This window comes from Cyanistes caeruleus, chromosome Z (genome assembly GCF_971803275.1).
Source record: "Cyanistes caeruleus chromosome Z, bCyaCae1.hap1.1, whole genome shotgun sequence".
Classification (NCBI taxonomy): Eukaryota; Metazoa; Chordata; class Aves; order Passeriformes; family Paridae; genus Cyanistes; species Cyanistes caeruleus.
In genome coordinates, this window is record NC_141732.1 from 3,637,001 (window position 1) to 3,663,959 (window position 26,959).

Genomic DNA, 26,959 nt, shown 5'->3' on the forward strand with positions numbered 1-26,959 from the left:
AGCAAGGATCAAAGCCTTCAGAGTTTTAGCACTAAGGGTGGCTCATCTTTTCTCTTATAGTTTTCCCAGATTTAGAGCCTACAGGCAGCAAAGCATATCCTTGTCCCTTAGCAAAATATTTTGAGTGTTACCTAAAGCATTTAATATGCAAATAAATCCTTCCAGGCCATTACTGTGGCATCACCAGCAAGTTTTACGTATAACACCTCTTACACTGATGAGGGAGGTGGTGTTTGTTTTCCAAGAAACACAGAGTCCATCAGTAGACTCATAACTTCTTGGAAAGCATTTCTGTAGTAAAAAACCCAACATTTGTTAAGGGATGTGCATGTGGCTTGAGTTAATTGAAACCTGATTGGAGGGGCTGTCAAAAAATTCCACTCCTGAGATAGAAAGAGGTAGGACAACACCTGTGAATCCCAGGGGCTGAATCTGTTTTACTTAGACAACAACAAAGAAGCATTGAATTTGTTTGTTGAAAGAAAATGTTATTAAATAAATCAGTGAATGATAAACTGGGGGAAAAGAAACCAGAACCAATTCACATAGGGTTTAAGCTATACCATATATATACTATATATAATAATAATTAAGGTCACTTTCTTTTTTTTTTTTTATTTGTTTGGTGGTGTTTTGGTGGTTTTGGTGGTGTTTTGGTGGTTCTTTTGTTTTGTTTTTTTGGTTTTTGTTTTGCTTTGGGGTTTGTTAGATTGTTTGCTTGGCCTTGTTTTGTTTTCCATTGTTGTTTTTGAGCTTTTTGCTTTTTGGTTTGGTTTTTTGTTGGGATGTTGTTATTTGTTGGTCCATTGGTTCTTTATTTTGCTTTTTTGTTCAGTTTGATTTTCTTAGTAGGAAGAAGAGGAAATGGCTATAAATTCATCTTTTCAGTTCAAAATAAACCGTGACCAGCTCCAGAGCTGTCATTTTTTAATTCTGTTTTTCCCTCACACTGCCCCATGCCCACAGACCACTGCCAGGACACCACATTAATTATCCAGAGGGCAAACAGCAAGAAGACCCACAATGAGTATAAAATGGCACAACTACATTACTGTATAGGTTGAAAACATCTAGTACCTTTTGAGCTGAAGACAGAAACCAGCCTGAAAAGGTCAGGTCACTGACAGAAGCTGCTGCATAGTTATGTGCATTCCTGTTCTAATGAAAGATCTCATCTACCTCTTCTTGTCTGGGTCCAGCATGAAAAGTAACAATTCAGGCTGTGTTGATGACACTTTGCAGCCAAACAAGTTCTTCGAGCCTCACCTAATTCTTTCACAGTGATTAAATTTTTAGGAGCAGGAGGGTTGGATATCAACTCTCTCTGTAACCCTTTCCCATCTACATGACATTTTAAAGATTTCTCAAGGCTCAAAGAATTCAAAGTCTAGTTCCTCATCAGACTGACAAATAAGTCACACCTAAGGCAGCCTCTCTGTGACACCTAGATTTTATTATTAATGTGACTAATTAAGAGCTTCCATGTTATTTGGCTTTGTTTTGTCATGATGAGTCTCATTGTACTGTGTGAAATAGGGTAGTGAAAGGATTGCAGTGTTCTCCTGTGTCAAAGAACCATTTTTAGAACATTCTTTGGTTAGTAGGAAACCACAGATTTTTATTTATGTTACATAACAAACCCCTTAACCATGTAAGTGTAGAACTTACATGTAGAACTGCCCCAAACCTTCCATAAAGGCACTACTCTGTCTTTAATCATGGTGAATAGATCAGAATGGTACAGAAACTACCATTTTACTCATTTCCCTCACAATTTTATTGCAAATTTCTGACTAGTGACAAAAAAAGTTTGAATGAACTCTTTTACATACAGCAAGCAGTGACAAAGACGTAATAATTTGTGAGTGGCAGGGTTTTAGTCTAATGTCACAAGTAAAAAAGGGCTTTGATCTGATTTATTCCTTACTTCTTTCAGACTAAAGAAATTCCTGTTCTGAAAAAAAGGAGCAGCAGCAAACAGAAGGAGGTTCAAATGGGAGAGTGCTGGTAGTTTTTTTGGTTTTTTTCCCTGGAATGCATGGGGGACAGATTATTTTCTTTTTCCTTTAAGTTAGCAGAGACCAAAGGTAATTGCACACACTAACCAGTAAAGCACTTGAGCACTTTAAGAAAGTAAATAGTTTGATTTGATGGAACTTGCATGCTTCAGATGACATGAATGCACAAGCTGGAGCAGAGAAGATATTGGTTATTTGTCATGCTGGAAAAAAGAAAGAAGATTTGATGGTCTCAAACAGCAAAGATGCCATACTCACACTAAAGTTGAAAGTCATGGAAAAGTCATGGATGTGTTTAATATAAACTACACATAAAAAGATATCTGTAAGTTGAATAAACATATTTTTGCTTTCAATAGATATTTCAATCCAAGTAGTATTGACATAACACTATTTAAAAATACCATATGCAAGTTCCTGTACACTTTTAATTGTGGTATAAAGTTGTGTTCAAAGCATATTAAATTATTGTGTTTGGGGAATAGAAAACAAGAATTTGTAAGTAAATACTTCACAAAGTTAAGGTCATCTCTACTGAAGAAGGGCAACAGACAAAAACTGAGCATATACTAATTATATGACAGGATTTAGACAACAAGGATTAAGGAACACAAGAAAAAATGGGGGAATCAAAGGGAACACATGGTTCAGCAGTTGAACAACTTTTAAAAAACCCCAAACTTCTAATTATCTCTTCCTGGTAGCAAATTACCTACAAGTGACATCTGCAGAAAAGCCTTAATGGTTTCAAATGGTTCAGGATCAAGACTCTCACTAAAATCTTACAGTTTGGGGTTTTTATTGTTGCTGTTGTTGGCGTTTTTTGGTGGGTTTTTTTGTTTTGTTTCTTTTTTTGTTTGTTTTTTGGTTGGTTTTGTTTCTTTTTTATTTGTTTGTTTTTTGTTTTGTTCTTTTTTTTTGTGGCTTTTTTTTTTTTTCAAAATTCCAGACATGTGCTTTACACTAAATGATCAGCTCAGGCTGCCTCCTATGATTTTGTTGCTGTTGAAGGGTTTCAGGGGTCCTATCAATGCTATTGAGTGTTTGCCAAAGAGAAACCTCAGAGAAAAAGCAGTTCTCAGGGGCAAAGAGTGTCAGATACTGCAGCAACAGTCGGAACCTGACTGAGATGAATCAAAGCATCCTCACCATCACAAAGGAAGCAGCTGGGACAATGTCTTGTGCATATTAACTCACTGTTAGATCTTATCATTTCAGATTTTAGATGTGACTTGGCTTCCTGCAGTTCCAAATAATCACCACAAAGTTAAAAAAAAATAAAAAATAAAAATATTCAAAATCACAGAATCTGCTTATGTTTGGTGTTACATATAAAAATATTTTTTAGCCAGCCTTACACTTTGTAAAGCTCACAAGTACCTTACCATACTCTCCTGCAGTCTCTTCCACAAACAAAGCTTTGTTCCAGTTTTTCATTGTAACATGGGGCTTGCCCCAGCAGTAGATAAAGTGCCCACATTTACATAAATCAATATATATCCTATATGCAGTCCCAGAGAAATTGGCTTAGGCATCACTGTATTTGCACAGCAATTAATTTTATGTCAGAACCTTTGGGAGCTATAGCTGGCCAATGGTTTTCTTCCACCATCTTCCTTCCTGGCACTGGCAGAACCAAGCTGTGGTTAAAGCTGCTGCCTGATAAAAGATTTCCTACTGTTCACTTTGCTCACTGTTTGCTTCAGCTGTGGTGCAGGTAGTCAAACACAGCAATTGTAATCTGCGGTCCAAGGAGAGGCTGTGAGAATACTTTTCTCATTCCTGTGATACTGTCAGAGATCCTGCCCTTTTGTCTTTGCACTGTCAAATAAAACCCTCATGTCCAGGTGAAGTGGCACTGCAAACTGGGCTGACTTGTCTCACTGGCTGTACAATACCACGGCAAGAATCTCCTTTAACTCAGCCAAATATGCAGTAAAGATACTCAGAACAGATTTTCAGTGCCTTCCCACGATTTCTCTCTCTTCAACAGCACAAAAAACAATAAAAATAAATATTCTTTGAGCAGTATTTGCAAAAGAATCACAAAAAATCATTTTAGTAAGGCATGGATCTCTGCACCATGCGTTGCAGATGCTGTAGTGCAGTGCATTAGAAGAAATGATATAATCTGATAACTCAGATGGCTTTTCTGTAATTTACAGCTATGCAAAAGTAAGCAGTAACTCCTTGGAGAAGCATTCAAACACACAGAGTGCAGTGCCTCAACATCCACTTGTAAGCAGGTGAATATTTATTGCAGATATATTTATTGCAAATATATTTGGTCACTCTCTGTGTCAAATGGGGGAAAGCTGCTTGTGCTTCTCAACCCCTCCAAACTCTCACAAGTCTTGCTCTAAATTAAATGTCAGCAAGGCTAGAAGTGTGTGTAATATGAGTGTTTAACAATGGCACCTTCAAGCAGCACAGAAGTGGCATGGCAACACCCTGGCAGCCAGACCAGGCTCGTAGGAATTTCCTTGCTGCAGCATCACAGCTCTTTATATTTATCAAGCCAAGGGGTTACAGTGCCACATTCTGAAAGCTAACAGGATTTTTAGTTTCAGTTCTGGGCTAAAAGCTGTGTGTGTGAGGAATGAGGAAAGTACACATCCAAAGCCCCAAATCAGAAACTCTAGCACTGGATTATATTCCATACTTTTTTCTCCAGTAAGTTTCACAAACTAAAATTCTGGGTTTTTTCCCCCCAAAGAGGGACTTATGGCAGGAAAACAGCCAAATTCATAGACATGAATAGACATGCACCAGCTCAACATTCAGTGCAGACATTTTTTTTCTAAAGCTGAATTTTTCTAGTTCCAGGAAAGTAAAAGCAGCAGTGTTGTATCTCCAGAAAAAATCTAGTGGATTTTAGTAATTCATGTAAATTATGTCATCAGAAGAAAATTAATTTTAAAACCTGCTGACCCAATACATAGGCTCTCCTTTCTCTAGGAGCATGCATAATTTGAAAATATTTGCAGGCCAAAACAATGAAAAAAAAAAAAAGATTGATGAGGTTTTCAGTAAGGAAGATAATTATCTGGATCTTTTGCTAAGATATATACATATCAATATTTTTCTTTCCATTTTTCATTCCTGTCTAAGCAATATAGATGTTTAATGCATAACAGGAAATGTGAGAAGGAAGAATACCACCTCCCCCCTCCAAGAATCTCCGTTGCAGGATGCATTCACTCCCTACTTTTATGTATTTTGGAAGTAGTTTGTTTGCTTTCCTTTTGTTCTGTCCTTAAAGTGAAGTAACAAAAGCCAAGAATGGATTATCAGAGTCCAGCACAGCTCTGACTTCTGCCTTCTAAGTGCTCCTGATCAGAGCAGGAGCTTGAAGACCCAGTTTGTACACCCACACTGGATTTTAGTCTTATTATTTAGTCTTGTCTAAAAGTCATAGTGTTTTACCTTGACTCTATGGCTCTGCAACTACACAAGAGCAGAACCAAAATGTCTCACCTGTATAGAGAGGGAAAATTGACAGATTGTGCCTATGGACAAGAAAGTGGTTTCAGGGTGTGTGGTCCAACCTAAAATAGCTACTATGTGGAAAAAAAAAAGAAAATAAACCAACCTTGTATTTGCATTGTTTTCATATGACCCTGCATTCAGCCCCCTCCAAGCTCCTAAGGTGCTACTAAAACACAAAAAAATTTATGCAGAATCCAGTCTTCTAATTGGCATCTAATTTGATGTCCCTCTGTTCCAAAAGCAACATTCTCCTTTTTCTGAAGTGCAGAATTTTCACTTTGTGCTGCGCTGATTTCCTTTGGCTGCAGCTGAATCCAGTTTATAAATTAATGCCCAAAATTTCAGGATATTTCCCAACATTCTGGGTCTTGTCCTTTCGAGATGAATGATGGGAAATTCTGCCCACTGGGGCTTCCAGATTTTGGAAAATGCTTGGGAATTACTTTGTCCACTCAACAAAGTTACAAGATCAGCATTGGACCACTTGCACCAGCCACACCCTGTAAAAAAGAGCAAAGGCATGGCATAAACACTACGTATACAAAACATTACTGGATGAAAACAAGCATAGAACCTATTATGCATAAATGTGGAAATGTGCATGAAAGGAAATAAAAGGGTTTCTTTGTCAGCACTTTTTCAATTTTGACACTAAAATGAATGGCCATTGTTTCACATACTGCTACTTCAAGGAGTGGTTAAAAGTGGCTAAAAGCCTTCCTTCCCACAAATCCACAAGAAATATAAAATAGTGCTGATGAGACACTTAACCCTCAAAGAAGAGGGTTTGAGAAAAGCAGGTTGCTAGGAGCCTGAGATCTGAATGTCATTAGCCCATAAATTTTCAGATGCATTGCTAATAAGTTTAATGCATGTAATGTAATGCATTCAATGCAAATAAACCAGATTTCATTTATAGGCAATTGAAACAACGTTCGGGTCTTTAGAGATCTCACAGAAAAATGAGAATGACTTCTGGATGCAAAGAAGACTTGCTTCCCCAAAAGTAATTTCTGGCAGCCTGAGCTTTTCACTGGAGAGGGCAGAGATGAGGAAGCAGCAGCAAATAGTGGAGTATGGGGCTTTTTGACACTGATAAAAGTAACAATTGTTAATATGGGAGTTTGCTGAAACGAAGGTGCTTTGTTCCAGTTTGACGTCATTGTGCCTCTGCAGGAGCTTCTAATGTGCCTCTGGCAGAAAGTAGTTCAAATTCTGTATTTTCATATTCTTCTCTCATGGTGATGTTCCTGACCTGTCTCTGTGCTCACGAACTGTGGCACACAAAGGGAGTTCAGCTAAAAATGCACTGCAGTGCAGCATGAGAGCAAAAGCCACACAGAGAACACACTGGGGGGATTTTTCAGAAGACAGTTTTGATGCCATTCTCATGAAGACTTTGTCACTTGTGCTCCAGACCTGCACAGCTCTGGGGATCCTATTACAGCTCTCCTTATTGAACACTCGGTGAAAAATGTGTGGTTATTTTGCTTGTAAGACAGAAAAGGAATTTGCCTTCAGGACCTTGAAGGAATTTTGTGTGAGAAGGAAGACCATGCAGGTACAACCTACAAATCTATCAAAATGTCATCCTTCTCAGCCAGAATATCTTTCTCCCTCTGAAGTGAGGTTTTCTGTGGAAAAGTCCCACCTTTGAAGCTGAGAATGGCACACTTCCAGGTATCTCCTGGATTAACACCCCATGGAATACATGCCCTTCAGGAGGACAGCAGAGACAACCTGTATAATTTGTATTTAAAACCCCTGTCATCCACTGTGATGCTTTTAATTTAGGAGTTTCTATGTGATAGAATTCTAAAATTGTGTGCTACCATCATATTACGCTAATTTGTTTTGTGGCTTTGGTTTAGCACACGTTAAGTTCAGCTTAAAATTTCTAAAGGGTTTTGTGATTTTATTAAATTATTAATGACACAGAAGATTTGACTGCTTATGCAGCTCCACAGAAGAAGAAACTTCAGAAAAGGGAATGTCTTGTTTTCTTGTGAAAACAAGAATTCATTATTTTGAGCTGGTATGCAGTCAGTTTGTCAGTTTGCCCTCAGATTTCATATTCAATTTTAGCAACTGGATCAGTACATTACAAATACAAAAAAAGAATTAAATTTTCCAGTTCTTACTTCCTGTATATTAAAAAAATAACATCAATAAGCAGGACTTAATAAAATTTATGATAATTTGATAACTACAGAGACACATAATTCTACACTCTGCAGTAAAACATAAGCTCCCCAAATTTTATATATGCTCCATATTGGTCTGATTTTCCCACCTTGCAAATCTGAGCCCTGAGCCAGGTTTCCTCTTTGTAAAGAAAAACAAATACACAGTGGTGTGAATAGGTAGATAGTTTTCTACTCTTAAGGTTTACAAAAAACTTACAAATTTTGTGTGTTTTTTTTCTGCTGGTGTGCTTTAGTTACCAGCTTGTTACCATGCTAGAGCTGAAAAAATACTAAAAAGAATTTGAACTTAGTTCAAGTTGAAAATGCAATTCCACTGTATTCATGATCTTTAAATAATCCTAATTTGTAGCAAATATTAAGAATTATAAGGGAAAGCAGTTTTTTGCAGTCACTGTGCTAGGTTTAAATAATTTGAAAAACCAAACTTTTGAAATACTTACTCAGTGGTCTAAACATTCCTTATTTATGCAATTACAACATAATTACACACATTGTAACTTCAATATAATTACAATGTAATTACATGCATTATATTGGACTGTTATAAGTTTTAAAGGTTTTTAAAGTGCTTAACATATTATTGTAAAACTACCACTTCCTCCCTGATTCTCCTGCTCTCTCTCTGTGCTGCAGTCACCTTTTAAGATTTTAGTTTCCAGTACCACTAAGCTTTCTAGATGAGAAAGTAGGACTCTACTTTTTTTCAGGGTACAACAGTCAAAAATAACTCAGTAACGACCTATTAAGGCAGGAAATCTTTGCAGGACATAGATGAGATAAAAATACGGGGAAAACCCTCCTATCCTAGTCCTTTCATACATTGGACTGCACACAGAATATGTGATCTTTGAACACATGCACCGTTGGGGAAGCGATAAGTGTTTATGGTCGTGATTAAACTTCAAAGTGTGTTTTGCATCAAACACTTGAGACTGTTTGAATTATGCCAGTGTTTTATGGGCAGAGTGATTCCCAGAGCCATTACAGTGATAAATATGACATGTTGTGGTGGCTAGATAAGGCCTCAGCTCTCATAAACCTTCCTTTACGTTCAGAAGTAATTATGACAAGAAGAAAATGTCCATTTTGGACCATGAGCAACTTCAGCTGGGTTTGGTAACTGCTCGGTTTGCAAAGACCAAAAAAAAATAGTTGTTGCAGTGTAAACTGCTCAGTGCTGAGAGAATTTCAGGACCTTACCCTGCTGAGAGCTCAAAATGGGGTTACAGGTGGATCACACTCCTGTGAAGAAAAGGAAAAGTAATAAGTCCTAATGACATGGGACAGGCTGTCCAGCACGTTAATAAATTATTTGAGAAAAACAGTGATAGCAGTGTGGCAGTTTTCTCTTGAAATTGAAGTCACTCAGGTCAGTAAAAACGAGCTATAAGGAAGCAGAGAAGGAGAAAGAGTGGTCAATAAAATAACTGAGAAAATGCGGTGTAGATAAAAGCAGAGGGAAAAAGAAATTTTCCTAAGTGTACATGTGCAACAAGTGACTCCAAGTTGAGTAATAACGACCAGGGTGGGAACTTTAAGTTAATAATAGTTGATTTATTTCTGGGAAAACATTATCTCTGTTCTTGTTAACAGTAAAAGAAAGCATGGAACAGAACAGAAAAGGAACAGAAAAGAAAATCTCCCTGTTTTACCATATACAACAGAGTATTGTTACATATGACATTGAATATTGCATGAATTTGAATATTGCCTGTATTTATTATGATTTTAAGATCTTGTCCGTCTTAAAAGGATATAGTAGAATCAAATATTATGGAGAAATGGGCAAAAGAATGACAAAGATACTTTTCTGGTAACCTGGAAAACAAATGGCAAAGGAGGGACACAATTAAGGACTAAAAAGCCATGAATGAAACAACAACAACAACAACAACAAAAAAGGCAAAGAGAAGAGGGTTATTAACTGTCTTTCCCAATTCAAGAATGAATATATAATTGCAGTCATGAGGCAATGAGTGAAAAAGAAACTGGATTTTACACACAAAATGCAGTCAAGCTGCAGGACTCAGTGCCACAGGATGTTGTACATCAACCCCCCTGCCCCTCAAAAAAAAACAAAAACCAAAAAAACCCCAAAAAACCTTGTCTGAAAGAGATTAAGCAAATTGCCAGGAAATATCTCTTAGGGACTATTAAATGAAAATGTAACACCTTTTAATGGTGCATCTGAACAAAAGACTCCTGAGCCAGCTCTTGATGCTGGCTTGGAAATATTGGAGAATTATGACTACAGACTAAAATGGGCTGATAAAATTTTCCCAGATATCTCCAGGTTTGACTAATGCAAGGACATCTGGGCTGGAAAAACCTGTGTTAACCAGGAATGCAGACATTTTTTGGTCCTAACAGAGTGGTGACAGTGCCACTGAGGACACAGCAGCTTCCCTAGAGTTTTGCAAGGTGTCAGACCACAAATGCCCGAGCTCAGTGTCAGATCAGCTGAATTAATGAAGAAATGAAGATGCAGCCCTTGAGAATTTGATGAAATCTTCATCTGAGAGCTGTCTCTAGACCAGCTACAAAGTGGCTGCATACACAGGGAAGGTCAGCTGAGAACTTTAATAACAAGACAGTAATTTCATGAAGTGCACATTATGTAACGCCATTGTTTGATTTTAAATCAATTGCAGACAGCCAAAAGATAATGTCAACAGAATGGGTGATGGTTCCAGAGGCCAGCTGAAGGCTGTTATTGTCCCTTAATGCCATGAACCAATGCCATTCTTCTCTTAAGAATATATCAAAACAGCCAACACTAGCCTCCAGCAATGTAAAGGCAGGAACTTTGCACATTGTGTTCTAAAATGTCACCAAATGCTCTCACCATAATTTGAGCCAAACCAGTGGCTTATAAACCCAATAATTATGTACTTTTTAAGGCTGATTTTACCACAGCACCGGGGGGACTATCAATAATCATTGATATTTCTGATACATCTCAATTAGTATGAAATTTGATGCAACAGGAGTAGTCAAATAACTCAGAGATGTTGCTGAGACAACCAACCAACAAGTGATGGAGTTTGGGGGTTTTACAGATTATTTATTCTGCTTACTATTCGTCTGTTATAAAGTAGCAGTCAGAGCACAGTCTAAAACACACAGAATTTTTTTAATTTTTGAAGTGTCCTTTTGGTATGATTTAATGAACTGTATACTTTTTTCCTTGCCCTCTCTTGAGAAGAATGTTTACTTTCTAGTTTTGTTACACTCCTAAAAAGGAAGTTCATTCTAATTCTGCAGGTAGCAAGATATATTTTGTCTTAGGCTTTAAAGACATAGTTTTTCTTTAAAGTCTTACTGTTTAACAGAAACAGAAATTAAAATGAAAGCAGTGCTCTGAATCTAAGGACTGGCTTTTTAGGAAATAGGATCCAAATTAAACTTCACTGAGTACCTTCATTCAAAGCAAGATGTCACCATATTTCAACTAAGATTCAGCAAACTGTTAAGCTTTCAGTATAAAGGACCTGATTTGATTCTTTTTGGTCTCAGTCATAATGACTGGTTGATAATGAAAGCCCTCTCTGATTTTGCAGAAAGCAGTAGTTTTAGTTAGTGTGTAATTTATTCATTGTTAAGTCAAAAAGTTACACTAGGTTTAATTACTTCAATTTTTTCCCGTATTTATGTGTACATTACTGAGTAACTAAAAAAAAAAAAAAAAAAAATAAGGAAACTTGAAACTTGTGTGATCTATATACTGAAAAGACAAAAAAAGGTATTCTTGATGAATGATGGTTTTTTTTTTTCTGTGCATATTTCAGATCAAAATCAAACTTTCTGCTTGCCACAAAGGGATATTACAACTAAATGAATAAACTCTGGGATGTTACAGTTTTATGTCCCTGTGCAATGTATGTGTATTTCACTATGAGAATTACTTTATACTTTAAAAGACCCCCAGAGACTTTTAAATACTATTCAAATTTTGCAGACAGGCCAGCTGAAGTCAGAGCTGTTAAAACTGCAGAGATAATGAGCGGCAGAGCAAGAACTAGAACACACTGGTCTTGACTGCCATAATTCTCCCCAAACTAGAAAGAATGATGCAAAAACTGGGTTGAAAATAATGAGCCATAACAAAAAGGCAGAAAATGATCTGAATGAGATGAGTAGTAGCTCTGTGTAGTGCCTAGGTTTTATTGTACATGCACGGCCAGAAATCAATGTGTTCAGTGAATGAGTTTATCAAACAGACAGAACAATCCATTGTGATATGTCTTGACTGTTAGTGGTGCTGGCAGCTCAGCTGAACCTTGCAGGGTAATTAGCTAAGGATAAATTAATCTGTTCTCAAATGTGGCCTGATGATCTTTCCCAGGTTGTGAGCTTAAAAGCACAGTTTCTTCTGGTTATTTTTTCTTTTTAAAGTGTTTAATTTAGTCTTCCTTGGAACTTGGGCTAAATAGTTGTAACTGCAGCTATGAAATGTTGCTTTAACATTTTTGGAAGAATTTTCCTGGGTAAAAAAGAGCTGCATATGTTGGATTAATGTCAGGCTTTTTTCATGCTCATACTGGATCTTTAGAGTCTTTGTGCAAATGTTCTGCAGGAAATATCACATAACTTGTCTCAAGGAAGAAAAATATTTAGGTTTTGCAATGCTGTCCTTAAATGACTACATGTAGCTCAGGCAAAATGGTCTGGCACAAATTTCTTTATTCTACTTGGAGCTACCATAGATGAGACTGACTTACAGTTCTTGGAACTTTCAACACCTGGTTCTTTTATGCTATTCTGGAACATGCTTGATTTTCGGCATCTACTACTGTTTCAAAGATTCTTCTTTAATGACAGCTATTTCCAAATATTCTTCCTGACACTTGGTCTTATAAATGTGTCTGATTAGAGCTAGCAGACTAAAACTATATGACATTTTAGTTTTATGTGAAGAATTTTCAAAAGGAAAAATATTAGGAACCATATCCACAATATTTATCTTCTTTTAAAATCTGTTGAGATCACTACCCAGTAATCCAAAATGGAAATGGGGCTGTTCTTCACAAGGAGCTGATATTAGGATTAATAACATCAATTTTTGCCCACATAGATCTTCACTGAAAGTTAAGGCTTATTTGAACAGCTAAATATATGAATTATCTTTCTTTTTTTTTTAGCTCCACCATGAATTCTACTCTGCATACTCTCACATAAAACCCTGGCTTCAAAGTAAGCTTTCCTTCACACTCAGTTTTGCAGCTGGTCGGTGACAGGAGGAATTCACACCATGCAGAGAACATGGTAATTGCCTGCACCCACGCAGACTGTCACTGGGCATTATTTGCAGTTAAATATGGCAGCAATTGTTTGGGGTTTTTTGGTGGATTTAGTGGGCTGCAGAAGCAGTGCTGCACTACCCCACAAAGTTGTCTGTCAGATGAGGCACAAGCACAGATCCCGCTGCTCATCCACGGGTCTGGGAGATGGTGCAGCTGCAGAACGATCTGTTTCTGGTGCTCTGCTGTCTGTGGATTCATTACTGAGCAAAACGGCCACAAACACTTATAAATTCACCCATGAAAAGCCTCTCTTTTTTGAAGATTCCCATATGCTACTTTTTAACTTTTAACCTGAGGCTTGGCTTTGTGACAGTTTTGGGGTTTTTTTGTATCATCCCTGTACAGATTTTGGCCTGGAGATGCTGTTTGGGACCAGCAGGCTGCTTCTCCTCTTCTTTACATAAAGGTGGGAAACTCTGAAAAATTTAGTCTTGGGTATTCATGCAAATTTTGGCTGTCATGGAATGGCAGCTCCACGCAATTCCTAAAAGTGGGCTTCTTTATTTAAATGGAAATATGCTGCACACACAACCTGCTGGAGAGATGCCTCCTGCTCTCAGGGATTCAGTGTTCAATGTGTGAGACATTTATTAAAGACAACTCTTTAATTAAATAGATGTTAACCACATTCCAGGGGTTCTTCCCTGGGAAGGACTCAGTCTCCTGCTCCATCATGGACCGTCCATCCTTCCCAGCAAGGCCAGGCCAAACCTGAAGCCTCTTCTGCTGCACCCTTGGGTAGGAACACAGCAGGTGCCAGGCAACAAATGGTGACACCAAGCACAACAAAACAGAGATGGCCTTTCCCAGCTGGTGACCCTTGTGGGAAAGGCAGCCCCAAGGCAGCAGCAGCAATGCTGAAGTGAGGGAGATGCCACCACCGCCCTGCTGCTCCTGTCACCGCCGGTGGCATCACAGCCTGCACAGCCTCTCTGTGTCGCCTCCAAACCCTTCACCTGTTTAATCGCAGCTTCCCAAAGTCCATTAGCAGCTTCCTGGTGCGGTCAGGCTGTTGTCAGCTGTTTTTCTCTGTGCTTTGTGAGTTTGGCCTGGTTTGATTCATGGCAGCCCAGTGTTGCTGGACACAGCAGGGACAGAGAAGGCCGCACGGCCCCTTGGCTTGGGTTTGACTGATAAACCAGAGAAAGCTTCCAGGAACGTGATTTTCCTTTTACGTGGGGCTTGCAGTGAAAACTGGTTTGGTGCACATTAGCAGCAGGCCAAGCAGTTAATAAAACCTTCACATCAGAAGAGAGATGGGGAGAGAAAACAAGAGCACGACCTTGGCTTCCTCAGTCTGCACATGCAGTGCCAAGATACTTTCATATATCACTCCAGATAAAGGAACTGAGAGATCAAGCATAATCAACAGGGAAAACTAGGTCATATGCAACTTAAAATTAGGATGTTCTACTACATTTTCAGATATCTTTTTTTAAAAAAAGAAATTTAATTAAAAAAATATTTAAATTTATTTGTTTAAGACTATTAATGTGTTTAAGGAATAAAATTAATGTTAGGGCCAAGTGATAAGAGATTTAGATAATTCAGACTGAGAGGGAGCTTCAGAAGTCCCTAATCAAATGTGCAGCTCACAGGCATGATCAGACCAGGTTATTCAATCCCAGGTCAGGACTTTGCATTTGTTTTTCTTGAATTTCATGAGGTTCCTGTTGGCTTATTCCTTCCACTTGTTTAGGTTTCTCCAGTTGGCAGCCCTGTCCTTGAACACATTGACTCATGTCCCAAATTTGGTGTCATCCAATTATAAATTGTAATAATCCACTTAAATTTTAAATTTTGAGGTTTTGGTTTGGGCTTTGGTTTTGGGGGGGGGGGGGGGGGAGGAGTAGCTAGGGGGGTATTTTGGAGTTTTTTTGGGTTTTGTTATTCAGGGGGGAGGTTTTTTTGGATTTTTGGGGTTTTTTTTGTTTTCTGTTTTGGGTTTTTTTTGTTTTTTCCAAAAAAAAACCATTTCTGGGCAAAAAAATTCTTCAGAAGGGACTTCCACAGGAATTTTGACTTGCCTGTTAGTGGGACAAACCAAGCAGAACTTGTTTTATTGCTCATAAAAAGCTAGGTAAAAAGCTGTCTCAGGTAGGAGGATTTTAGCAACACTTAATGGAGTGTATGGGCTAAAGAGTGTATTGGCCTCACAAAATGAGCTTTAATTCACAAAAGTTCAGCCACCATTTTGCATTCAATTTCCATGTTTCCTTAAGCTTAAAAAAAAAATTGAGTGCTACAATCAGATAAACATATCAATGTACTTTCTGTTCAAAAATGTATTTGATTTGAGAATAATAAAAATATTTGACTTGAAAAGTGGTAAATCAATCGGTTGTGAATCACAGAGTTGCTCAGAAATGACAGACAGGGAACATTTTCTCTTTTTTCCTTTAACTTTGGAGATGTTACTACAGCTTAATGTGATAAACTGTTAAATATTTATAGACCCTGTGATCTGCACAATGGTAGGAGTCTGTAGATGTCAGTGCTGAAGAGAGGATGACCAAATCATTAAGGAACAAAGAAGAATAATTGTGTATCATGTTGCTTTCCATTTCATGAACCAGTTTGGATAATTTTCTTCACTTGTCATCAGACAAAGATGCAATCTGCACTGTTTTCAATATCAGATAAAGCTCCAGGCAAGTCTGGGTGATGTCACACCACAGGGAGGGAAGGGATGACTTTTGAGACAAATACAAGTCTCAGCTAAACCATACAGAGTTCACAAATCTCATCCAGGGACAATGTAACAAATAAATGAATTTTTAAAATGCTCCCTGAACGCCTGCATAGAACAGGTTTTTCCAGGCACAGAAGTTTCCACTCCTCCCCCATGTCTTCCTCCTCACCTTTCCTCAACAAGCTGCTTTTAATTTCCTAGGGATTTTACATTGCACTGCCTCAAAGTCATAAAGGACAAAGTACCACCAAAACCTGCCATGCTACCACAGCTTCCATTAATGCCACTGAATAGCTGAATAATGGCTGAATTTGGGCCTGAACACGCCAGAGAATCTTTGTGGAAACAATTTTAGTAGCTACCTGCCTCTGAGTTACACTTCTGAGGGGCATAATAAAACTTTTAATCACTGTCTGTACCAGGAAACAAAAATGCCAGGATTTAGAAACCAGTGCAGCTAAGATCTTCTGTACGCCTTCTCCACCAGGATTATTTTCCAATTAAAGGCTTTTTTTAGTTGTTTTTACAGGATATGTTGTTTATATGATATTTAATAAAAGGCTTTAACTGCCATCCTAATTTTCCATTTTATTTACCCTACAGGCCCATTTTCTTTGCTAAATAATCTTCCATGATTGTGTCTTTTTTGTGTTTTAAGTGTGATCTTTCAAGCACAGAAGTATCTAAAGGCTTATTACAAAAAAGACTTTTGTCAAAAAAATGATAATGGTGAACGTGGCAAATTTGTGTTTTATCCTCAAGCTCAATTTCTGTGTTCAATTTACCTGAAGTGCACTAATTCATCCCTGTGGAAACAAGGCCATCTCTTACCTCAGGCACTAAACACATCCTTTCCTTTATTTGCACCAGGCCAAAAGATGACAGTGGTCAAAAACATTAATATTGCCACTGTTTGAACCTGCATCATGTGCCTGAAATATTGTATATATTCCTTTTGCAGCTCATAAAAAAAAAAAAAAAAAAAAAGGAAAATACTAGATCTCCTTGTCCTTTATCTAATTATTATTGTCTGTTCTTTTCTCTCACCCCAGTTTTGGAATCTGTGCATGTGGTTATTCCCACTCATCAAAATTTATCTCTGTTTGTAAAAAACAAGGACAGCTCCTAGACACTGATAGCAGAACTAGATGAGACCTTTGGCTCCTTTTTATCCTTCAGCTGGCTGGAGATGGAGCCTTCATAGATAAAATGAACTCTAATATCTAAAGTTGGGTGACACTATATTAATTTTCTCAGTGAATTAGGCAGTTGTTTTTAAACTAGAAGAAGTACTCACATTTCCTATTTTCTTTAAACTTGCAAACCTTTACTTATAGAACCAGTTGGATTTTTGGTTGTATTTTTTTGTTTCTTCGCTTGGTTTGTTCTTTTTGTTTTTAATTAATATTTTTTTTTCGGATTACTAAATATTGTTAGACTGACTTGATAAAACTCATCTATGTGGATCAGGTGGGTGTTTGTGACTTGCGTTTTAGTCCGTGGACAGGCCGTGTGTGTACATGTTATGACTTCTGAGGTGCAATAACCTTGAAGAACTTGTGTGGGATGGAAGTCATTCAGCACAAGGAAAGAAAAAAAAAAAAACAATGAAAAAAAGCACTAATGGAATTGTTCTGAAATTATTGCTAAATCACCATTTATTGAACATATTAAGATGTTATGATCTAAGCTGTCTTTTAGAAGAACAGGAAACCCAAGGTCTTTATTGCTTGTGCATACTTGAAGGTCTCATTTTTTATCACTGTAAAACTTGTGTGTGTAAATCTTGGTCTGTTCATTTTACCTACTGAAATCATCCAGTTAACAGTTGCTATTGTGCAGCTTGCATACAGATTTGATGACTGTCCACAGCAAAGTGACACTTAATTCTTGCAGGTGTTATAAGGATAGTTTTTTTAATATTTTTACTATTTACTGTTTTTAGTATTCTGCCTTTCCTACAGCCTTTTACCTTAAAATCATGCGTGCCAACCTAGCCACCATGCCCTGAGGTCTAGGACTGGCCTCAGATTACTCCTTCTGAACACTGATAACAAAAGATAATCACAGTAAAACATGCAGACACTACAATCACAAAACCTGACACCTCATTTTCCTCCCACCCCTACCATAAGCTCCTCCAAGCTGTCAGTTCCCCTACTCGCACTCCTCTGTCTGGTATTAAATAAAACAGATCACACACCTTCAGCCTCAATAAAAAAAGTGATGAATCTGTTTTTTCACACCTGAAGGAGGATTGCATCAGAATCTAGGTTCCTTACTGGCTTTATATGAGGGTTTTCATCTCCCACAGGGAAACTGTGCTGCACAGAGCTGAGCTGGAGCAGCAGGAGCTGCTAACAGGCTCAAGCAAACCAGCTGGAAAAGCACAGAGCTGATGGGAAGGCCAAGGAAAACTAAGAGATCAGGTGTCACCAGACAGGTCTGCACCCTCCTGGCAATCTGGTCACCTCCAAAGGTGTCCCTGGGGTCTCTTCTGCAGTCAGTGCCAAAAAGACCATGCAGATGCAACCCTGGTAACAGCAGAGGCACAATCAGATGATTGCTGCCTGGAATTTTGGCAGCTCTCAGTTGTTTGGGGAAGAACGGAACCCCACTGTCAGCATTGAACAGAACATGGTCACACCAGATTTTCAGGGCCTGGGCTCAGTCAAAGTACAGCCTGAGGGTCAGCTTTAGGCTGACTTTTTAGCCTGACAGCCTGTTTGGTTGTCTCCACCTTTCACCCAAGGCAGTAGAAAAATGCTTTTTAGGCAGGTGGAATGCTATCCTGTTCCTACCTGATGCCATCCTGAGAGACACAAAATCCTGTTGCTTGCAGGATTCCAGACTGAACTGAACTGTGCCATGGGGAACTGGAGTTCCGCACCAGGGCTTCAGACACCTTTGGCTGGCAGTAGCAGAGCCACCCTGCTCTGGAGCATTTGTTTCTTTAGTCTTTTGACTTGGCAGGGTGGCTAGCCCATCGTTTTCTGCAGAAATGTGTGGAATGAGGCAATGATTTCCAGGCTGAGAAATCCTAAGATAAGCTGCTTGTTATACTGATCATACCCAGGGACAGCCCTGTGTATGCATGGCACCCAGAAAAAGATTTATATGTGGCTCTCTTACTGCAGGTTGGACTTCTGCACACACTGGCATTCATTTCACCGGTGATTATTTCCCAGTGGAGATACAGCCTACAAACCTCCTTGGAGAGCTTCAGGTGGAACATGATATAAATGGTTTGCCCAGCCCCAAAAATCCACAGGAAAAGAGGAAGAAACACAAACTATATTGTGTGTTGAGGGCACAAGTGTATCTGTGTACACCATTCACACCACCAGCAGCATGACATTTAAGACTAAGCAAAGCCATTGCTTATGTAATTAGTTAGCAGAGGCAAACATCCTGCCTGGAAAAACAAGAACAAAAGCTGATTTGTTGTATCTTTGCCATTCTCTTTAAGCCAATATTCTGCTCCAAATACAGCACTGCTGTACCAGTGTTCGTGTTCCTTCCTCACTAACAAAGCTGAAGTCGTGCTGCAGAACAATTCCCTTGTAGTGACATCACATACAAATGGCCTCAGAAGTAACAAATTTGAAGAAAGACCCAGTTGCTAAAATTAGCTGTATAACTGCATTTATCATGAGAGATTACTGTGTCAGTGATGCCATGCAGCTCCCTGGGAGACTTACGTAATGGGTTTTTCTATCACTAATAATTCTGATTTTGGGATTCTCTGATCATTCGGGTATAATACAAAACGTAAGCCTGCATTCAGGCAGAATTAACTGGATAGAGAGATAGAAAGTTCCAATTACTTACATTAGCTGTATAACTACATTTATTATGAGAGATTACTGTCAGTGGTTCTGTTGCTGGTCCCCACGGGACTTACCTAATAGGTTTCTCTGTCACTAATAATTACAATTCCATGATTCTGTGATCAGCTGGGTATGACACAAAACTTTAGCGCGTGTTCAGGCAGAACCAGCTCTAGAGAAGGAATTCCACTTCTGTCTCCACAGAAATGATGGTGTTTATGCACTTTCACATACAAACACTGCTGCTAAGACTACCTAACTTCAAACAAACTTATCCTCACAGTGCTCTACTTAAACACTAAAACACAACAAGCTGTGCATATTTAGGCAATCATTGCATGCATTGAATGATGTTTAACCACCCGTCAAGAACAATAATCCCCTAGAAATGCACCAGCTGGAATACTGTTTTGCTTTTGTAGACCTGAACTCACAAAGAAATAGAGGGAAAACAGTCTAAATGGGCACTGGCCTAAATAGGATACTGCCACAGCCAAGCACTAATCTTTGTTTATATCAAGTAGTCTGGAGCCATTACACAATTTTATAAAGTATCCAAGGCATTCTCAGTAATCTTCCTATCCAGGCCCAGTGCAGCAGGACAGGAATATGGCACAATATCTTAGGCCTTCAGCATTTAATGAAAAATATAGCTGGTCTGTATTTATGTGGGTTCCATAATCACCTGAAAAGCTTTGGTATACTTACTGAGGTCTGGGACTGAGACAGTAGCCTGAAATGTGGAGGTAAACTTGTTAGAGTCGTCTTTATTCTCTTAAAAAATAAATTATGCCATGAATTCAGAAGAGCAAAGGAAGAGGGAAGAGTGGTTCTACTCAAATGTTAATGTGGAGCTGACCTTGATCTTCACACTTGTTTGTACTGACACAGAGAGAGGAGCAAACATAACTCAAAGGAAAAGTCAACTGCACAGCTCAGAAATCAGCCTGTTCTCATGTTACCAGTCAATATGCAGTTTTCTCCTATTCTTTGGGCTTAAGGATTTAATAAATAATTTTTCATATATATATATTATATATATATATATTTTACAACTTGTATCTGTTTCTCTATGCCAGGGTCTTGTCTGAGTTTTCAGGAGTCTGATGGACCCACAGGCAGGTCCAAATTAATGATAAAATCAGAGATAAAGAAGATTGTGTTACAAGTCTTCCTAGCATTTATCTTGTCCATTTGACAGTGGTCAAAGACCAAAAGGAAACAAACCTTCTAGGATGTATTTTCTGTATTCTGAGGCTCTCAAGAGCAACAGAATTTCTCGGAACTTGAACAGTCTTCTCAGATCCATTAGAGGCTGGAGACAAAGCAGATGATGGAAACCCATGTTATTCAGTATTCTGAAGAAAGATAAGAATATTGGTAAAAAGTCATTCCTGTTATTTTTTTATTTTCTTGCCCCAACTAACACTTAAAAAGCAAAATAAACCCCACCACTTCTAATTAGATTGTCTGGACATTCCCATCAACTTTAATGTTAATTAACATTGAGCAGACTGCAGATCAACTAATTTACACATACTGATTAGTCAATACCAGCAGTCTGCAAAGCATGGTGTATTTTATTTGCAACCTGTACTATATATTTTGGCAGAGTTTTATGAATACAGAACCGCAGAGGGATTTCAGGACCAGGATTTGGTTTATTCCAGGCTTCCTCCTTCCTGGTAAAATCTCCCAAAGCAATATTCCCTTTGTTTTTCTCCTCAGGTTGTGTCCATCAAGATTAGGGGCTCTGACTCCTAATCAGTTTGGTTTTCTCACCAAACTGATTTTAGGTGGGGAATGTCTCCTGGGACAGTGCTGCACTCTGTATTATATTAATATTCAAATAATTTGAGGAAGCTGTGGGGTAGTGCTAAAACAGGATATATGGATGGGTAATGGAGAGGAGAATAATACTGAAAGTTCAAAAACCTGGTTTTGGTGTAGAATCAGACACACTCCCACCCTCCTCCTAAGAACACACACCCATTTTCAGAATGATTTAGTTTGGAAGGGACCTTCAAAGATCATCTGTTCCAACCTCCCCAAAAAGAACAAAAACTGGTTCAGCACTTTATAGCAGGTTTTCCTATGTAATAGGCATGCTGTCAGAGACCCTTCACTTGTGTTTGATTTTTTGTTTGGTTGGTTTTGGGTTTTTTGGGTTTTTTTTGGTGGTTTTTTTCCCTGAGGAATAATGCTCATGTGTGTTCATTAGCAGTCTAGAAAATAAATATTAGAAAAATTTAGAAAGTGGCAAGTATGAGTTAGGGGTGCAAACCTCAGACTGGCTTTTGTTTCTAAGAAAACTGCCCTATTTCTGGTGTTCTTTTTATATGATAGCCTTTTACCATCTATTTCTTAGCAATCCAAAAACCAGGAAGCTCCTTCAGCAGTTAGAACACTGAAAAGCACACAAGCAAAAAAAGCAAAGCACTCATCTTCAGTGTAACTTAAATCTAAGTTTAGAGAAAAAGCATGGGGTTGGTAATCCCCACAGACAGAGTCATGTAGTATTTATTCTTTTCATTAATTCCCTGCTCAGTAGAAAAATGGGACAGTTGCTTATAACCCTCCAGAGCTCTTCTCTCACCACTTCTGTGGTTGTTCACACAGATTTTACAGTCTAATTACAGCTCTGCCAAGATGCCCAGTGGGTCTGTGCTCCCTGCCCACACGAGCCTGGTCAGGGAGCCCAGGGCTAACGCCGGACACGGCTCTCAGATCAGTAGGTCACTTCTGATCTGAGTGACACCAACAGAGCTGAGGTCAGAATTCGGGACCGCGCACCCGCAACGTCTCCGCAGCGGTGTAAAATTAATGCCAGGAGAATGGAGCCCATTGATCTCAGCGGAGCAAAGCCATCAGGATTGACCCTGGGAATCATGTGACACAGTGTTCCAGGAAGCAGCCTTTGTTTGCACACACTGTGGCTCTTATTTATTAATATGTGAGGCCAACAATGCCTATTGTCTCCTCTCATATTAGAGTGCTGTCACATGAGCAGTTCAAGTGACACCAAGGATTGCGAGGCGAAGACAGGCGGTTCTATCCGACTCCAACTGCAAATGTATATTTGAATACATTAATACTCAACAAATATCCCTTCAGATTAAATAACTCACAAGTCTGTTGTGTTTTTTTAAAAAATAAAAACCACCTGAACAACTCTGTCTAACTGAAAGTTTGGTCATCTAAAAAACGGAAGGAAAATCCAGGCACAAAATACATTAAAATAAAATTAAGTGAATGATCTGAGCATCTGAAATTCAGGTTGCTGATTATTTATTATGAAAAAAAAAATTAATATTTTGAACCTGTGACACTTAAAAATTTTAAGTACAGAGTTACAAATTTTATGGAGTTTTGTTCTGCTGTTTGAAAGACATCTTTTTGTCTCCTTCTCACTAGCATAATTTAGTCTTACAAAATTAACAGCTTATACAATATTTAGCTATATATCAGCCTTACTATGTATAGTTTCATCCTTTCCTCCCCTCTATCAACCTAGAACAATACGTTCTTTTTTTGCTTTTTGCCTTACAATTGCTGCTTTCTCCCCACATTTTATGTGAATCAGTTCTGCATAACTGCATCTACTATTGTGTTCAAGAGAGGAGATGAGGATTCTTAGGATTTATATCAGGCTAATTACATCTGGCTTGAAATAAATACAGCTAAGCCTTCAGCTTCTGCTACAGTGCAAGGAGTAACCTGGCTCCCACACAGTTCATGATGGGACAAATTAAGAATAAGAAAAAGAAGGCATTGAAATACCTCTGAACTGTGTTTGATCTGGACAGCACTGAGGAGTTACCCTGCTATGGGAAACATAGAAAGAGGTGCATGGAAAATATTTTCAGAAAAGCCAAAATACATTCCCATCTTCAAAAATTTATCAGACACATAGACTCCAATTGTTCCCCAGAGACACATTTACACAGGAGACATACATAAAAATATTTCTTTCGTGTTTAATCCTTGAAAGCCTAAACCATGTTTTGTATACTAAAGGCTCGGTTCAAAACTATCTAATATTTAAAAGAATGGAATGGAATGGAATGGAATGGAATGGAATGGAATGGAATGGAATGGAATGGAATGGAATGGAATGGAATGGAATGGAATATCTGTGTCCTACAGCTCAATGCCACTGAAAGCTGTGAAATCCCTTACACTTGCATTTTTAATCTCGTGTCCTTGTGTCTCTGGCTGGAATGGACAGAACTTCCCCAAACACCCAATGCCACCAGACTGTTGCTCTAAACCTCAGTAAGCAAGAGGGGACCCCGTGATAAAAGGGACATTGAGGGGCTGCAGCGTGCCCAGAGAAGGGAACGGAGCTGGGAAGGGGCTGGAGCCCCAGCAGGAGCTGAGGGAGCTGGGAAAGGGGCTCAGCCTGGAGCAAAGGAGGCTCAGGGGGAATTTCTGGCTCTGCACAAGTCCCTGCCAGGAGGGGACAGCTGGGGGGGTCGGGCTCTGCTGCCAGGAACAGGGACAGGAGGAGAGGGAACGGCCTCAGGCTGGGCCAGGGGAGGCTCAGGGGGGACAGCAGGAAAATTTTCTTCAGTTGATGGGTGGTGATACATTGGAAGGATCTCCCTGGTGAAGAGGTGGAATCACCATCCCTGGAAGTGTTCAAAAACCATGGATGGGGCACTTGAGGACATGAGTTAATGGTGAATGTGGCAGTGCTGCATTTATGGTTGATCTTGTTGATCTTTGAGGTGTTTCCCAGCCTTAACAATCCTATGATTCATGGAGACAGGACAAAGGATATAGAAAGTGTCTCTTTCAATTGATATTCCTTTTATACAAATCAGAGCAAATACAGTTAGGGGCTGAAATGTAAAAAAATAATAAAATAAAATAAAATAAAATAAAATAAAATAAAATAAAATAAAATAAAATAAAATAAAATAAAATAAAATAAAATAAAATAAAATAAAATAAAATAAAATAAAATAAAATAAAATAAAATAAAATAAAATAAAATTAAATAATCACTTGTTCTGTAAGAATAATACCTCGCTTTATATAAACAGTTATGCTTCAGTGGATTAAGGCATGCACTTTTAGGGGTTGAGAGCTTTTATCAGCATTTGCCAAAGATGAATTTAAGTAAACTTCCACTCAGTTTATTGGCTTTCCTGAATACCATTCTAAAGTGAAGACTCCTTCCTGTGTTTGTCATGGATATTTACGTATCTAATGCTTGTGATAGGTAATTCCTTTAAACACAGGAGCTCCCAATGCTGAACCTGCCAATGTCCAGGAAGTTCTGGATGTATCTACCCACCACTGACCTCTGAGCATTTAAAATTCCTGCTGTTTGAGTATCAAACATATAAATATCTTTACAAGCCTGGCCTTACATTCCGTAGTTACTTAAGGTGCTTCTGAGCATTGTCTTTCTAGCTTTGTTGTACCATTTGATAATATTGGATGGGTTCAGAAAAGATCTCTCAAATGCCAAAGGCATTTAGCATTAACCTGACTTTAAAAGCTTAGGACAGTGCTCTCCCTTTCTCTTTCATAACTTGGGGCTCTATAGAGACACAGAAAGGAAAGGCAGAGAGCCAGGAAATAGCTTATCTAAGTACTCTGAGTCTTTCATAAATCAACAATATTACCATTGAAGAGTGAAGCCAAGAGAAGAATAACTCCAGCATCCCTAAATTGCAGCCACAGTGCATCCTCCTAGAGGGAGGTGTTAGTGCTATTGCAGAGCAAATGATGCAGCTTAGAAGGGATGGAAAATAGGATTGCAGCTCTTCCTGGGTGCTTTGAAGCAAGCACCCCTCTGGATGTGAAAAACTGGGTGTCTGAAGAATGGGGCCTGCCCATGATTCTGCTGAAGTGAGCAGGAGATTTATCCCTGCCTTCTCAGGAATTCAGGAGCAGCTCACTAACTCATCTCCTGGAAGCTGCTGCTGTCAAAAAACCATGCACAGCAGTGGAGTAAAATTCCAGAGAGTTTTTGTCGCACAAGCAGCTACCATATTTTATAATCCTTATGCAACAGGCACATTTCTGTCGAAGGACCATGATCTTTTAGATTCTCATCACGTCCTGCTGAAGTCTTTGTGAGCTTTATCACTGTCTGAATGGGCTCTGGATCATGGCCTTCACTGCTAAAATCATTCTGCAGTGATAGATGAGACAGGCTAGAAGGAAGAACAGTGGCACCCAGTGGTGATTTGCTTTTTCGTAGCAAAATTAGTTATCCTGAAAGATCTTTTCCTTAACTTTTTAGTGGATGCCCCTATATATATATATATATATATACAGTCTAGTTTACACAAAGGATATACTGGCATTATACATCTATTATAAAATAGTATACATACACCCACATGCTGCAGTTTATAATTACAATCTAATTATAATGTTGATTTAAAAGAAAATGTAAAAGCAAATTAATCTCACTTTAAAAAAACGAAATCATTTCATGTAAAGTACTTCAGGTAATTCTGAATGGTTTGATTCAGAATGGATTGATTATTGGTTATGCCATTTCTGCAGCAGTTAAAGAACTGTGTCCTAATGCAATGTTAAAAATTATTGTAAGATGAATGTTTAAATGCAGATAGAGATCTTTTATCTTTTTACCTTATTGGAATAAATAAATGGTGAACATTCTCTCACTTATTCTAGCAGAATGGCAGCTTCCACTTCTGCTTTTTTCTTCTACCTCAAACTTTTCAATCTTGGAAAGAGCTGTTTAAAAAAAAAAAAGGTGCAGCTTCTTGTAACAGCCTGATTCTTGTTTCATAAAAACCCTCTTTGGCACTGATTCATATTCCAGGTTATTAATTATTCAACCCAAATTATATGTATTTGCTAGTCACTCAGAAAATGCAGCAGTTTGTTCTTTGGTCTCAGCTGCTGTACCCAAGCCAGATTTCTCTTGAATGTTTCCTATTTATTTTTTTTTTCCTCACTCTTTCTTACTGCAAGAAGTACTTGTTTTCTAAATTTTTGTCTTCTTGGCCATCACATTCATACTGCATCTCTATGAGTATCTCATACGTGGCCAGGGTTGTTATCTCACAATAAAACAAATTGGCAAGGGAAGGTTTCTACATACTGTTCAATCCTTTAGCCTCCAAAACACAGGAATAGTGAGCAAAGCCCTCCTTTGGAATGATCCTGGCCCCTGCTAATTCCAGAATCTCCAGCAGGAATCATTACAAAGACTTAAGTCTCTCAGGCCACAATTACCAGAGGTAATTAAAGCAATTTATCTGGATGGGCAGTTCAAAGCTAATGCCACATCACATTCACAGACTTTGCTTTGTTTCTAACATATGGATATCCCATAAAACTGCTGTAAAGGATTTCTGACAAACCTGAGGTGGTCCTGTCATGCTTGAGCTCAGGGCTCAGGGCTGCAGGATAAGTACTGGCCTGAGAT

At 38.5% G+C, this 26,959-nt stretch overlaps 1 long non-coding RNA gene across 1 annotated transcript in view; it reads right to left on the reverse strand.

Annotated features, from left to right (window-relative positions):
- Positions 1 to 2,849: 2,849 nt before the first annotated feature.
- Positions 2,850 to 26,959, reverse strand: part of LOC147647992 (uncharacterized) — a 54,282-nt gene continuing 30,172 nt past the window's right edge. The window contains exons 3-6 of the long non-coding RNA XR_015280579.1: positions 26,155 to 26,262; positions 20,767 to 20,897; positions 8,915 to 8,956; positions 2,850 to 6,007 (exon numbers count right to left, since the gene is read on the reverse strand). This is a non-coding gene — a long non-coding RNA (uncharacterized LOC147647992). The remainder of the gene's footprint in view (positions 6,008 to 8,914; positions 8,957 to 20,766; positions 20,898 to 26,154; positions 26,263 to 26,959) is intronic.